This window comes from Ambystoma mexicanum, chromosome 8 (assembly GCF_040938575.1).
Source record: "Ambystoma mexicanum isolate Mex_15411 chromosome 8, UKY_AmexF1_1, whole genome shotgun sequence".
Classification (NCBI taxonomy): Eukaryota; Metazoa; Chordata; class Amphibia; order Caudata; family Ambystomatidae; genus Ambystoma; species Ambystoma mexicanum.
Genome location: NC_090929.1, coordinates 1,437,519,168 through 1,437,535,174, shown reverse-complemented (window position 1 = coordinate 1,437,535,174; position 16,007 = coordinate 1,437,519,168).

Genomic DNA, 16,007 nt, shown 5'->3' with positions numbered 1-16,007 from the left:
GGGGAAACATTCATGTGTGCAGGATATTTGGAATCTTTGTTGTTAGTTTCCGTTGATTTGGGGGTGACGGAGTATACCACTGGGAATACCAGGAAAGTATGCTATGGCACGTGACCATGCACGCCTCAGTCACAGACAGACATAAACTGCAGTGGTTTCATAAATGTATACATTTACGCCTATATGTGTCTATCTCGCTTTATGAAAAGTCTGACCTTGGTTTTGCTCCATTCATGGTCACATGTAATTGCACATTTCCTTTCTATGTCTTAGCTTTGCATGCGATGCATCACTTCATAATCCATCGCCGCCACCACCATTCAGTCATGTAGGAGTAGTGGACCCAGAATATGGTATGGATGAGCCTTGCGCATAGGATGGTCCTCCAAATAGAGATAGTCTTGAAGGCATGGGCCGGCTAGAGGTACGCGTGGGCTTGGAGAAGGAATGGGTCTAGCAGCAGAGGACATCGAGCAGGGACTGCTCTTAGAGTAGGGGTGGACAATGGGGCATTATAAGAAAGGTCTTAAGAATGTCGGCCATATTGCAACAAATACTGCACTTCTTAATTGTGATATACGGTGCTGCTTATGTATCTTACAGACAAAAATATACCACAGGACACATTGACGGTTTTGGTGCATAATCTATGCCTTTGATCCAATCAGGAGTTCACGAGGAAGAAATAGTTTGGGCTTGCTTGAGATCCATAGACATAGACAAGGAACCTCAACAGCCATATATTGCAGTCAGTGATTGTGACTCTTTAGTTTTGGTGAAGTTGATGAAGTGGACTCACATAGGAATACAACTTTTTGAGATGCTAAATACTTTTGCACCATTCAACAAAACTGCATGAAACTTTCCAAAGCAACAAATAACCAACAAACTATTTCTCATTTTTAATTTATAGCAGAGTCTAAAGGGTGTTATTTCCCCTTCAAGCCACCAGTATTATTTTTCCCTTAGCTATACCAAAGACGACTGGATGTATTTATACCAAAACTGCCCAAGAAACTGGCACCTAAGGCATTTCACATGCATTTCTTGGTTTTCTGAAAAAAAGAAAAGTTGGTGAAGACGCTGTCGAGATATTTCCATGGACCCAACTGATAAGAATGCAGAATAGTGATTGGCTGAAGCTAGGTTGAAACATGTGCCGGCCACCATCTTGGATTCAGATCCTGTATGAAAGAACTTGAAATAATCATTTATGTGCCCACAGGGTCTGATCCTGAAGCTGGATATGTCAAGAGCATGCCCAGAGTGGTGGAATAGGCCCTTTTTAAGACAAACAAATGACATGTGTTTAAAGCTGGCCATGGTACTAGAGGGACCTTGATTTCTGGGAACCCTTTTCTCCTACTAACCAACCCTCCATAGCAGTGGTGGTATGAATCCCAGTAACATAACATAGCATAGAAATGTATTTCTACATTAGGTACACAAGCCCCTTTGGAACAGGATGCCCACTCCTGGACTGTTGTGTCAGCAACCCTGTGTCTGGAATGGACCTTGGTTCATGTGTATATCATTGGGGTGGAGCCTGCTTTGCTGGGGATATGTCTGCACAAAGAACATTAAAGGGGAGTTTCATCAAGCATTGCCAGTGCAGTCTCCAAAGCTGGTGCTTGGAATAAGCATCTTGCATCTGAGAATGCTATATGGTTTGTGAAGACCCATATGGGTTATCAACCTCCAGTTCGTTTCTGAAATAGATGAAAATTCCGTTCCTAGAGGAAATTCACTTTTCCAGGTTTTGTAGCTATACCGGAGGCTGAATTGGAAGGGTTGAACTCAAGAGGCGTAATGCGATGCTGTGGCTTGCGGTTTTAATTGGAAGTAAATGTCAGGTTTCTCTGATAGTACTTAACACAGAGATTAACCTCTTTGCAAGTGCTCCCAGCTTCTAGGGTTAAGGGAACTGAGGCGAGATAACGTGATTTGCCCACGCAGTTCACCGGATCACACAGCGGTGTCAAGTGGGGAAGCTGGGATTACAACCCAGGTCTCCTGATTTCCATGTCACTGAGTTAATTGCTGGACAATACCACTACGAAAGCCGTACACTTGTTCAGCCCCAACTGGTTCAGACTGGTTACTGGCATATACCGCCTGCAAGTCTAATGTCACTTCTCTGCAACCACCATATTAAGAATATATTAGCCCCCTCGACCACACAGCCCTGCACTGCTCCATCCCAATGGCATTAAGCCAGTGTGCAAGCTACATGAAATTAAGGGACTAGGTGACCTCAGGTGAACAGGATACGATTTTTGCACTTTTAAAGTCTTTTTCGAAATTCTTTGTTATAGAGTATTTAAGTCAAATTGTTCCAATGAAGCTGACCCAAGTTCCTACAACACCCAAAATGCATCAGTTTATGAAATGAAAACCCACGTCTCCAAAAGTGGTGTCCAAGTGACATGACTTCATAAGGTCGCCCTATCATAATTCTCTCTTTACTGCCTTTTAAATTACATCTTCTGTCCCACTCTCGAAATGGAGCGTTCATGTGCACATACAGAATGGAAAATAGCTCTAAACGGTCGTCTACGTCCCACCTTGCACCCTGCAGCCCGGCCTCCAGTCTGTTTATCAATATATCCAGGCAGAAGCAGAAGACTTGGGGATAAAACCCTCGACTTTTAGCTTCACTGATCCCATGGAAAAATGCAGCATAATGGCAAATTCTGAAGCCAGCGTCCCTTTAAACGGGCCCACTGTGAAATGGTTCACTCTTCCAAGAAAGTCTCACATACGGTTGAAACCTGCTGATGCAAGCACAGCTCCCGTGAAGCACAGCTCCTGCCCCTCACAGCTCATCCAAATGGAACATCAATTCACTGATGGCGCCGAGGCGGCACGAGCTGACCTAGTTACCCATGAGCCATTGTCACGTGCCACCTGCAGGAAATGGCCGCCTCGACTGCTCAGAAATTAGATAATGTTCATATGGCGTATCCCTATAAACGCTTTTGACCAAACTGTTTACGTTTAAAATTAAGCAAGGTAATACATTTTGGTATACTGTGTATAAGAGGATATCGATTCCCAAAATATAGCACATCCACAGTTAAGTTAAAAACAGAAAGGCCGGCAAGCAATCTTAATTGGATGGGTTTGTGGGTGGGTGGCGTGCTTTTCTCTCAGGGAACACGGTATGGTTCACGAGGCTTCGTCCTACTTTTGAAGTCAGAGGTGTAAGCTCTGTGAGGTTTCAGAGAGGGGTGGAAAGGTGACCCGGCACAGAAATGTGCTCCAGCCAGCTATTAATGAAGCTGCTGACAGGCAATTTAACGGCCAGTAATTCATAACAAAGGGGACCTCAGACATTCTGCACAGCGGCGGCTCTCTCAATCTAAACTTGTAAAAGAAAGTGGCTTCGTAGGATAAGCTTGGCTGCACCAGCCAAGACTCTTCAGACAGAGCAGCAGTTCTCTGAATCCGCGCCAGTCCCTGGAGCACCGGCCTGCCACGAGAAGGAAAACAAGCATTTCCAATGCCAACAGTCTTGGCTTGTGTGTAGGCATGGAATATGCATTGTCCAGGCACTGCCATAACCTGGGCATTTGTCCAATAGTTATGCCGTTTGTTTCCAACATTACTCATTTTGTCAGCCCCTTTCGTTTTCCCTCCAGTAAGGTGCTGCATGAGACATTTCCTTTGTTTGGCATAACAAGGCCGCAGATTTATTTTTTACATATACAAAAACCACTGCAAACAGGTATTAAACTTTCGTTCCAATAGGTGTGGCGACTGCTCCTCGTCCTGCTTCCCCCTTTACCTCCATACTGATTGCAGGCATAACTCCCCCAAGGCCTTCGAGTCTGAGAAACCGCCTGCCCCTGCAGGTCTTTGCGGACTGGGAGAGCGCCGTTTGTTGGGGGGAAGTTGAGCCCCAATTGCTACCGCCAGACACCCCCGCCGTTTAGGCTCCCAGGAGGCGCTGTCTAGAATGGGCGAAGCCCCTTCCGGTTTAGCAATGGCTCATTCGGAGTCTTAGTCTTATCCTAGGTTGCCACAACCCGCCTGTCCATCCTGCGACAACGACGTCCAGGCTCTGCCATAGCTGTAGGGTGGGAGGGTGGGAAACGAAGTCCTCCTCTCTTGGCGGGCGCCCGGCTGCTGGAAGAGCTGCAAGTGCTCCCAAGCCGGGCGCCCGCTGTACTTATGCGCCAAGCCCCGCCCTCTTCCTTTGTTGCCCTTCGCGGGCTTTCCGGGGCTCTTGGCGCCCTTTCCTCTGCTCTTTCGCCCTCCTCTCTCCTCCCCTAATGGGGGGGAGGGGCAAGAGCGCGAAAAGGAGGAAGGCCCCTGCCCCGGTTATCGGGGTGCCTCCTCCACTCGCTGCGCTCCCCTTCGTCACCTTCATAACCTGGGCATTTGTCCAATAGTTATGCCGTTTGTTTCCAACATTACTCATTTTGTCAGCCCCTTTCGTTTTCCCTCCAGTAAGGTGCTGCATGAGACATTTCCTTTGTTTGGCATAACAAGGCCGCAGATTTATTTTTTACATATACAAAAACCACTGCAAACAGGTATTAAACTTTCGTTCCAATAGGTGTGGCGACTGCTCCTCGTCCTGCTTCCCCCTTTACCTCCATACTGATTGCAGGCATAACTCCCCCAAGGCCTTCGAGTCTGAGAAACCGCCTGCCCCTGCAGGTCTTTGCGGACTGGGAGAGCGCCGTTTGTTGGGGGGAAGTTGAGCCCCAATTGCTACCGCCAGACACCCCCGCCGTTTAGGCTCCCAGGAGGCGCTGTCTAGAATGGGCGAAGCCCCTTCCGGTTTAGCAATGGCTCATTCGGAGTCTTAGTCTTATCCTAGGTTGCCACAACCTGCCACGCCAAAGGTGGGTTATCGCCCACCGTGGCTCCCCCCTTTCCTAGCTTATAACTCCAGTAGTTTTGTGCAGATGTTCCAGAAAAACAGATCCATTCCCTGCTCCGACAAATGCACACCGTCCTTCAAGTAGTACTCCGTGTTTTTTAGATTGATCAGACCATGTCTGATGTGTTGGAGGCCTCTCCCTTTGCAGAATTTAGCCATGGCCCAGTTCAACTTCCTCCTTGAGTTTTCCACGGCTGCCTGACTCTCGGCGCCCCTCCATTTGCGCCTCGAGATGATTTCAGACCATACAATTTCCGTGTCCCCCAATTCAGCCGCTAGTTCCTGCAATGACGACATCATTTCCCTGAGCAAGATCCCCCTCCCCAACTCGGCCAAATCATTGCCACCGAGGTGTACCACCAATACGTCAGGCCTCCGATGGCTCCTCAGGAGACTGCGTATGTGCCCTCGCAGCTGTGCCCATTTCATGCCCGGCACTCCGTGCCACTGCACCCGGTACTCCCCGGCGGTCAACACCTCCTGTTTGGCTGACCAGCTTCCCTTGGCCCTTGACACAAACGAATGGCCCACCACCCAGGCGGACCGCCGCCTTCCCCGCCTTGGTACTACTGCGGGAAAACAGGAGGGAGGAACTGTTAGTCTTGCATTTTCTCAGGCCTGACATACCGCTTAAAACAACCTGACTTCCAGCCCCCAATCTGTTTGATTGTCTCTGCCCCCAGGCCCATCCCAGCCGCAGTTGTGGCGGCCCCAATCCTAAATGAATGTGTCCCAAAAACCCCACTTGAGAACCCCGCCTCCCCCAGTGTCCTGTCCAACACCCTTTTGAACTGAAACAGGCTTAGCGCTGTTCCGTCGTTGTGCACCAGAAAAGGGGCCTCGTCACCTGTGTGGCTCCTGTGGCTCAGATACCTGCTCACGCATCCTACTGGGCAGACCGGACTGTCTTGCACCCTCCCCAATGTGATCATTCTGCCTTTCCCCGTCTGCTCGGTCTTGGACCTCCTCAGATATATGCATAACTGCTCCCCCTGTACCCTTAAATCACAACTCCTCAAGAAACTCAAACCTTTACCCTTCTTGTTGGCAGGCACCAGCTCGCTTACCCTTAACGCCCCAAAAAATGCGAGAGAGAAGGCTGCTGCGAACAATCTTTTTTCGTACTCGTCCCTGCACACCACCCCCAGGCTCCTGATCAATTTGTGCAACTTTCCCACATCTATGGGCCGTCTCTCGTCGGGCTTCGCCAACACCTGTTTGGCCCAACCTTTCATTGCCATGACAATGTAATGCTTCCTCGTGGGATCAGGCATGCCCCTTAATTTGTAGAATTGAGCAATCGCCGCCAGGTGATACACCACCCACGCCCTGGACCATCCTTGGCTCCAGGACCATCCCACAAAGGCGCGCACAGGCCAGCCCTTTTCGCTCTCGGGCAGTATATTGCTCTGAAAGGCCCTGAATCATTCCCAGCATGCCTTGTATCTCCGCATAGTGCCTGGTGCGAGAGCCGTGTCGATCAGTGCGCTCAGATCTCCCCAACCAATCCCCACCACTGTGACTGGAAGGGTGTCATCCTTGCGCTCGCCTCTGGATGGTTTTCCCGGAACCTTCCCCACTGCAAACGAGAAAGAGAATCAGCGGCCACATTCTTAACCCCGGGTATATGACGTACCCTGACTTCTGCATTCAGTTGCATCAAGCACTTAGTCAATTCCCTGAGCAGCCCCAGTGCCCTACCATTCTTGCTCGTTCCCTGGTTGATAATCTGAACCACCGCTAGGTTGTCCGACCAAACTAGCACCTTCTTGTCTTGCATCTGCCCTGGCCAGAGCTTGAATGCCACCACTATCGGGAACAACTCCAGTACCGTGATGTCCCTGGAGATCCCCCTGGACCGCCATTCAGCCGGCCAAGCTTGCCCGCACCACCTTGAGCCCAGGATGGCCCCAAAACCTAGGGCCCCTGACGAATCGGTAATCAGGTTCGGTCCATCTCCCTTCCCCAGGGGTTCCTTCCACACCAATACCCCGTTAAAATGGTCCAGAAAGGTATTCCACATTTCTAGATCTTTCTTAACCTCTTTCCCTAGGCGCACGTGTTGGCCCGCGTGCTTCAAGCCCACTGTTTTCAACTCCATGCTTCTAGCGAATGCTTTACCTGGGGGGGATCACTTTGCCTGCAAAATTTAAGCTGCCCGCTAAGGACTGGAGTTCTTTCAAAGTGGCCTTCTCTTTGCCCAACAATCCCGTAATTACTTCCTTCAACTTCAGTACCTTGTCTCCCGGAAGCCTGCACACCCCTGCTACAGAATCAATTTCAATCCCCAAAAACACCAGTGATGTTACCGGACCCATCGTTTTTTCCCCAGCCAGAGGTACACCAAATTCTTCCATTAACCCCTGAAATACCGCCATGAGGTTCTTGCAATCGTGTGTCCCTTGGCCCCCAACAAACATGAAATCATCAAGGTAATGCACCATCCCCCCAACCTTGCTTCTTTGCCTTACTGCAAATTCGAGGAATCTGCTAAACCTTTCAAAATACGCACATGAAATTGCACACCCCATCGGTAAACATTTGTCGTAGAAGTAATCCTGTAACACCTTGAACCCCAGCAAATGATGGCTGTCCTTGTGAATCGGTAGCAACCGAAAAGCTGATTCAATGTCCGCCTTCCCCATGAGGGTCCCCACACCCGCTGCCTTTACTAAGTCCACTGCATCTTCAAATGTTGCATAGTGCACCCTGCATTCTTCCCCCGAAATGCCATCGTTCACTGACTCCCCTTCGGGGAAGGACAAGTGCTGTATCAGTCTGTACTGCCCCTTATCCTTTTTAGGTACCAAGCCCAATGGTGAAACCACCAGGTTTTCCAGTGGAGGAGTGCGGAAGGGGCCAGCCACCCTCCCCAACTGTACCTCTTTCCCCACTTTTTGCGCCAATATTTCGGGCATTGCTAGCGCCGATTTCAAATTGCATGCCTCCTTAGATCCTAACTGCCCCTGGAAGGGAATCTTAAAACCCCACCTGAAACCCTCCCATAACAGTTTTGCATCACCCTTCTCGCTGTATGCATTCAGGAAAGGCATCATGGCCTGTAAACGTATTGGCGTGGGCAGTTGTGTTTCAATCATGTTTGCTTTTCTCCTTGCCTTTTGCGCTGCCCCTTGACTTGCCCTCTCGGCTGCTGGTGCTGTGTCTCCCTGCGCTTGCTGTTTTTGTGTGTTTGAACCTGCACGCATTACCATAAGTGCACCTCCCTTCGGCGAACAACCAACATTCTGGCAACTCCCCTTGGTAACTGGGCCGGCTGGTCCAAGAGGAGTTCCCACGAAAGGACCCCCTCCCTTTTGAGTAGGACCCCCTGCCCCTGCCCTGTGTTGTTCTTTCGCTTGTCACGCTCTCATCTACCGGCCTGGCTGGGACCGCTTTCGTATCTATGCGACCCCCCACGTCTACTTCATCCCATGTCATTGCCGGCCATACCTGCATTTTGAGTCTAAAACCTTTATCGTAGTTGCTCCATGTATCCCCCCCATGCTTCAAGTATTGCTCGTGAATATACTGCTCGTACGCCATCAATGCCACGCCATCTTGTGGGAATTTTTCTAACATAATAGTGGCATAAACCCTGAACGCCCTCAACCAGGTATGTATGTTGAGCTCTAACTTTGGCCTCTCCCTCTCCTTCTTCTCCCTTTCCCTCTCAGTGGGTTCGCTGAAGCCTTGACCCGCGGGGACCATCCCCAACAATTCCATAATATCCATGAACTCCTTCCTCCATACCCGCTCTTTGTATGCCAGCGGGATATGCCATGCCAATGGATTGATCGCCACTCTGGCCGGTGCAAACCCCGGCATGGGCCTCCCGTATATTGTGTTATTACTGGCCAGCTCCTGCCCATGTACCTGTGAAGGAGCCTGTGCCCCCCACCAAGGTGTCCCCCCAATTTGTGGTGTGTAGATGGTGTTTGCCCCCTGTGTCGCCATCTGCACCGGGTTCCCTCCCATTACTGGCTGTCCTGCGCCTGCCACTGGCTGACTCGCCCCCGAGCCAAGTTGCTCCGTGATCCCACTATCCCCTTGCATTCCTTTACCCACCATGTTCAAAGCATTCTTATTAACAGACAACTGACAATTTGCACCCGTCACCCAAGCTTCCATGCATTCCCTGAACATACCTTTCACCATCTCCAAGGTGGTCGGCACCTCCGCTGCTACCGCCGGTGTGGCTACAGGTGTGCTGCGAGGACCTCCCACTGGTCTTGGAGCCTCAGCAGGGACAGGTGCCGGAATGGCCTCAACCTCCTGCGCCCTCCCCTTCCCCTTGGGGTTTGTTTTTCGTTTCTGTGCTGCCGCCGCTTGCTGCTGGCTGTCCCTCGCTTTCTTGGTCATCACTCTTTTCCTTTTGGTGACCGGCTCCTCCTCCTCCTCGAGCTCCTCGATGTCCAAATCTTTCTCTTCCTGCGAGTGCACTTCCACCCATGCCTCCTCGATGGGTGTAGGTGGGAACAAGAGTGGTGACTCCGCCCTCTGATTGCGCCCCGCAACCTCAGCTCCCACCTGTGCTGCCATTAACTGCATCCAGTTGGTGCCGTATTTGTCCCCTGCCCTTCTTGCCATCATCAAAAATGCCTCCAGGTCTTCTTTCTGCTGGTCCTCTTGGCTTTTTCCTTGCCTCTGCATCATTTTCTTTAAGCACCGTCCTTGCAAACAATGTCCGCTTTCCTTCACAGCCCTTGTAGCCCAGCGAAAATTCTGTTTAACTTGGTGTCCTTTCTCTTGCTGTTGCCTTGCAATAGCTCGTTACTCCCAAATCAAGAATGACACACCTATTGTGGGATTAGAACTCAGGTCGCCTGTCTTGCAAGGCCAAGCACTTATCACTTGTGCCACGGACTCTCAGCACGTGACTGCTTAAAATTGTTCCCCGCCGAAAGCCGTACTACCGGAATGTCTCCCTACTGTGGGATTAGAACTCCGGTCGCCTGCCTTGGAAGTGCAAGCTCCTATTACTTGCACCACGGGTTCTCCGCGCACGAAACGGGCTGCTACCCAACCTGGGTATGTCCGCTTTCCGCTTCCGCCTCCACGAGCCGCTCAGCTGCCTGGCTCCTCTTTTCCCCGCAACGTCCCTCGCCTCCTGCCGGCTGCGAGCGTGTAGCTCCCTGCTGCCTCTCCGCTCGCTGGATGGCCCCGCCTGCTTCCGGACCTTCTTTCACCGCCGACAGCGCCTCTGGATGTCGACCGCTCCCACCTTCGTCCGCGTCGCTGCTTCCTCGCCAAGAGTTGCAGTCCCGGTAGAAACCTGCCTCGGGACCTTCGCTCTCCGTCGCAGCCGCCTCCGGATGCCGTCCGCTCGATGCACACCGCTCTGCCTCAACGATGAACGCCGCACAACGAAACGCAGTCCAAACGAAGTCGATTCCACGAAATCCAACGCAGTCGAAACGAAGTCCTCCTCTCTTGGCGGGCGCCCGGCTGCTGGAAGAGCTGCAAGTGCTCCCAAGCCGGGCGCCCGCTGTACTTATGCGCCAAGCCCCGCCCTCTTCCTTTGTTGCCCTTCGCGGGCTTTCCGGGGCTCTTGGCGCCCTTTCCTCTGCTCTTTCGCCCTCCTCTCTCCTCCCCTAATGGGGGGGGAGGGGCAAGAGCACGAAAAGGAGGAAGGCCCCTGCCCCGGTTATCAGGGTGCCTCCTCCACTCGCTGCGCTCCCCTTCGTCACCTTCATACTGGTCCTAACTGGTCATTAATGGTAGCAGCTGCACAATGGTGTGTGTTTCAACCAAACTTAGGTCCCGTAGTGCAGGGAATAGGGTCATTCTTATAATGCAACAGATATGTTCCTGCTTTCAAAATAGTAATATGCTAAATCATTTTAAATCAGCATTTAAGGCAAACACATATACGGGCCACATATACAAATGAACTCATTGGGCCTCATTACGAGTTTGCAGGCAGCCATGCCCTTAATAAGGGCATGGCTACCTCCAAACCCGGGTCCGGGTCCCGCAAAAGGGGATTTACCGGGCCATTCCGACCTTGAAGGGCCCGGTAATTCCCATTCGCGGGACCCGGTACGTCCCGATTCCCATTTGAGCCCCCATAGGGCCCAATGAGAATGGGGAGGATGGTAGCAGCGGTACCGTTAATAACCAGCGGTACCTGGTCTGACCAGGCGTCCAGAGCGGCACCCGCGAGCAAACTCGGAATGTTGTGGCGAGGTAACAACGGTGCCGGTAGCACTACCTGTGCAGTTGTTGCCTTACCGCAGCCCTTCTAATGAGGCCCATTGTTCAATTTCTACAAAACCAGAGAAACAAAAGGGACATTCTCAATACAATACATTCAGGGATGTCATTTCATGAAAATGACAGGGGTAGCAGAAGTGACATCACATGACCCTAGACTTCTGATGACATCACATGAAGTGATGTCATTTGGCCCCACTCTGAAGTGACATCACAGGAAGCGATGTAACATGACCTTTCACCCCTTGACAAAACAGGAAGTGGAATCACATAGCATTGTTCCTAAGTACACTGTGAAAAATATGGTTACGATATCACTGTAATGTGATATACATTTCATACAAGAAAGGATCACCATATGTATCGTTAATATCAGTGTGTATAGGCCCATATTACCAAATCACTGTGAGTGCAAGCAGATGTCCAAGGCCAAATAATATTAATGTGTTATTATATAGCACTTACACACTTTATAAAGTACAAATATACATAAACTATCAACCAACCTGTGTTGGTACTCATTTATCAACCTCAGAAGGAAGAACAGCTGAGTTGGCCGTGCCAGGATTCGAACCTGCAACTTGCAGATCACACACGCATTGCTGCAGTGAGCGCGCAACCCACAGAGCTATTTTACCGGTTATAGCTATTTTACCAGCTATAGTAAAATGAGCAATTATATGTCTGAATGTTCTCAAAGTCCGAAAGTAAATTACACTCTGTAGTAGATACCATTAAACTGGTAACTGAGATTTAATAGCAGGCCAGTTCATCTGCAGGTCTGGTGCAAAGTTGGTCTCATGTCAAGTCTGCATGGATCTACTTTTCAGGCTTCAGAGGTTGGCCTCACACAGCATCCCGTACTCTGGGCAATCGTTACCTCATACATGCAAACAGACATCCTTAACAACATGCCATGGAGATAGGAAAGAAAGACAGATTACAACAAGGCATTCTTTGTAGGACAATGAAATCAAGAGCCACTTTATGTGATAAGGTCAAATATTTCTACACTGTACACAAGCTTTTAGGCACAAGGAATTTGTCAAGTGAACGAGGACACCGAGATGGAATGTCTTCTGATGATTGTAACAGAGACAACGGCAACAACAAAAAAACATGCTATAACTGCAACTTGCGAAAAGCAAAATACATATTCCGAAATAGATGCTTATTTTACTCAAAATGCTTTTTGGAAGTTTTTGTCTGCATTGTGAATTTGAGGTGTTTAAGAACACACTAAATCAGTGACTCGCCCCACGGCTCAAAGTGGTACAATTGTGGAACCCCCTATTTTTTTTAAGATGCCTGAGCAAGAAAGCCAGCCACTCCAGAAACAAAGAGCCACATGGAATTGGCCACAGCCCAGGAGTTCCATTTAAAAAAATATATATTTCTTTTTTAGGGGTAGCAAGGGAGACCAGAGGGGTAGCAAGGGAGACCTCAGGGGTTGCAGGTGTAACCCCTGGTGACCCCTAAATGACTTCCCTGAATACATTGAGGTTCCCCTACGCATACAAACAAAGTGCAATGAACATTCTTGAAACAACCAATGAAGCAGTGAAGTGCAAAGGGAAGGTAAACAGCAAGTTCAAAGCCTAATGTGTTTAACTGATGTCAGATAAAAAGGGGCAAGGCAATTAGTCCTTATTCCTTTGCAAGAAGCATTTGTCACCTTAGATCAAGGTTACTACATTAACTCTTTTTTAACAGGAGGGTACCCTATACTGTTAGGACTTTAGGGCAAGGCAATACTGTTGTAACAAGGGGGTGGGAGGCGTCCTAATAGATCATTTCTGGAATCATGGAATCACCAGGCCACTCCCAAGAGTATAGCCCCTCCCCACTCGGTCAACCCACCAAAGTAGAACTGCCCTGAAGGGTTAATGCCTACTCAAGACACTTGGGCTACACTTAATATTTTCTTGCAGGTTATTCCATCTCCAATTGAGACAGCCCACACTTCTCTTTAAACAAACAAATAGCTATTGAGTCGAAAATGTTGCCTTTCCTTTAAGGGAACTAATATCCATTCACAGACACTAGTAACGTGTGTTTTAACATTATCAAAACTTCATCCAGAACATCAGGAAAGTCATGTCACAACTTAAAAGGGACTCCAAATGGGTCACATAATTCTTATACAATGTTACAAACCCACATATTCCTGACTGGGGAGTGTGCCAAAAGACAAACAAAGCATTGCCTTTAGGCAGAAGGTTTCCCTGCAGAGAATACAATGTTATGGTTTCCCCCAAGAACACGGAGCTTTCACAACACAGCAGTGTGTAAAACGCCTAGCCAGTGTTTGTCAAGGGGGAGATCACAGAAGGGTTTTTGGCCTCCAGGATGATGGGCAGGCCATTTATAGACTAGGCCCCAATCCCTAATTCCAAAGCAGACCCAATTGCATTTAGGGCACATAACCAGTCATAAGCATATGCCTATCAGAGAACACAGTTATGGACCATTACCAACTGTGCTATCCTGGCAGAAGAAGGAGTGCCCTATGAAACCCAGGCAGCCCATGGCAGGCTTGAATGCAATAGCAAGTGTTGCAGACTGGAGGGTGCCAGAGTTAGCTGGAGGGACTTTGGTGAAGGTTGGAGAGTAGCCTGGAAGAAGGTGGCTGGAGAGACAGAGAGAGCTGGAGACAGGAGGAGGTGACATCTATATAGCAGAAGATGAATGTGAGATCATAAGGGAAGAAGGTGGTGATAGTGATAGATGTGTCAGAAGTGGTAACAGCTGCAGAGGAAGTGGTTATGAAGGGGGTAGTGGTAAAGATGGATGAGGGGGTATGTGGTGGTGATAGAGTGAACAGTTCAAGTTGGTAGAGACGAGGTAGTGGCAAGGAGAAAATACCAATATGGTAGGGAGAAGGTGGTGATGAAGATGATGACATTACAAGGTGGTAAGGAGGAGGTGGTGACAATAGGAAGAGTTCAATCTAGTAGATATGGGCTGGTAGCATATAGAAGAGTTCAAAGTGGTAGAAGTGAAGTGGTACTAAGAAGAATGGCTTGTGGTGGTAGTGAATACGAGGAGGTGGAAGTGGCCGTAAGGACGTGCCAAAGTGATAGTGAGGAGACAGTGATGGATAAACAGTAGGGGGTAGCTGTAGAAGTAAAGGAGGAGGTGATCATGACGATAAAAAGGGTAGATGTAGAGCTGTGGGTTTTTTAGAGATGGCTCCAGGATAGGAGAAGGAGAGTGAGCGAGAAGAAGTGATTTGTATTGATGGGAGGCGGAAGAGCAAAGAGAAGACAATAGAGAAAAGAGACAGAGATTTTATTAAGGGACTGATCTGTGAGGGTGAAGGCTGGGGCGGGATAAGTCAATTAAAGGAGGACAGGTAAGACCCCTGGTAGCTCATTGAGGTGGGAGGAGGTTCTGATGGGAGTCAATGAGCCTAGTAATAGCTTAGAGAGCTGGTATGATATGATGGGTAATTTATAACACGCTTAATACCCAGAGGTTTCTAAGCACGGACCCGTGGATTGAACCTGTGGTGCTCCATGTCATCTTGCTTCCAAGGCAAGCACGTTGCCCCTGAGCTATCCTCCAGAGACAAAAACCAGTGGGAAAATCAGTGGAAGAAAGAAGGCTGATGGGGTCAGATCCTGCAGCCTCTTTCCTAGATGACCCCTACTTCCTCTGTGAAATAACCTGGGGAGTGTTATAGGTCCTAAGAGAGTGGGTTAGTTATTGGATACAGGGCCTCCTGAAACCTTACACTTTGTTCAATCGAGCAGCAGGTTCTGGTCACCCTTGAGCTGCAACACCAAAGAGGGGTGAGGCAACTCCTCTGGAACCTTTGAGCTAAACTCTTTTCAGACATTTGGAGAAGGTCACCCTGTGTTGTTATTTCTTTTAGGGAAAATCGCTGGGCTTTTGCATTTGGGTTGGCTCCTACTTGTATAAAGATCCTAAATAAATTATTACAACTAGACTGCTGGTTTTAACATCCTTCTTGATCCCAGGAGTTGCCTAAATGTCAGTCTTTTACATAGAAACACTATATAAGATAATCGTTGGGAGATAGGTGGAAACATCTCTCCAAGTGCTCAACTGATGTTTCTTCTTCATGAGGAGGGGCTCTATGGGGTGCGTGATCACTTGATATCATGTGTTTTCTAAGGGGCAGTGTACTCATGCAGGTAGGCAACCAATCACGCTCAAAAGCATTCAGGCCATTCACCCAAAACAGACACCCATAACACAGAATGTGGATTGGAGTAAGCACCCGGCCTTTCAGAGCACTACTCTGCATTCACTCCAGTTTCAGTCAGGGCTTGTCCAAGCATTGTGTCACACAACCAAAACCAGACGCCTACAATACAGAATATGTGTTGACTTCATACTCCATTCATACAGGTACCACCCCAAGGGTGTACCCACCATACATAGTCCCTGGGAAGGCTCCAGTCCATCTGGCAGGAGGCAGCCAAAGAGCCATATATGGTCCTTCCACCCAGCAGTCATTCAGGGGGAAGAGGACAGAGTCAGGGCTTACGAGGAATTTGAGAAACAAGGGGTAAAGGCAATATAAGCCAAGAGGCTATAGTGGCCATCTTGTCTTTGTTCAGGAATCCATTGATTCCCCCGGCAGGGCCTGGGTATCCGAGAAATGGAGGACACTCGGCGCCACTGTCAATACCCTGCTCTGTGGGCAACACACATGTGCCCAAAAGCATACACAAAAGGTACAAGGGTGTATTCCCACCAATGGGTGCCATAAGGGTATCCCATGGTTGCTGTTCACCAAAAGGACAAATGAAGAGCAGCATTGCCAGAGGTCCAGGACAATGACTAGGAGGCCCTGTCCCCCCAAAAGGCATTTCCAGCATCACAAGCAGGTAGTCTTGTCATCATCACTTTTTATATGCTTGTAAAACTGATG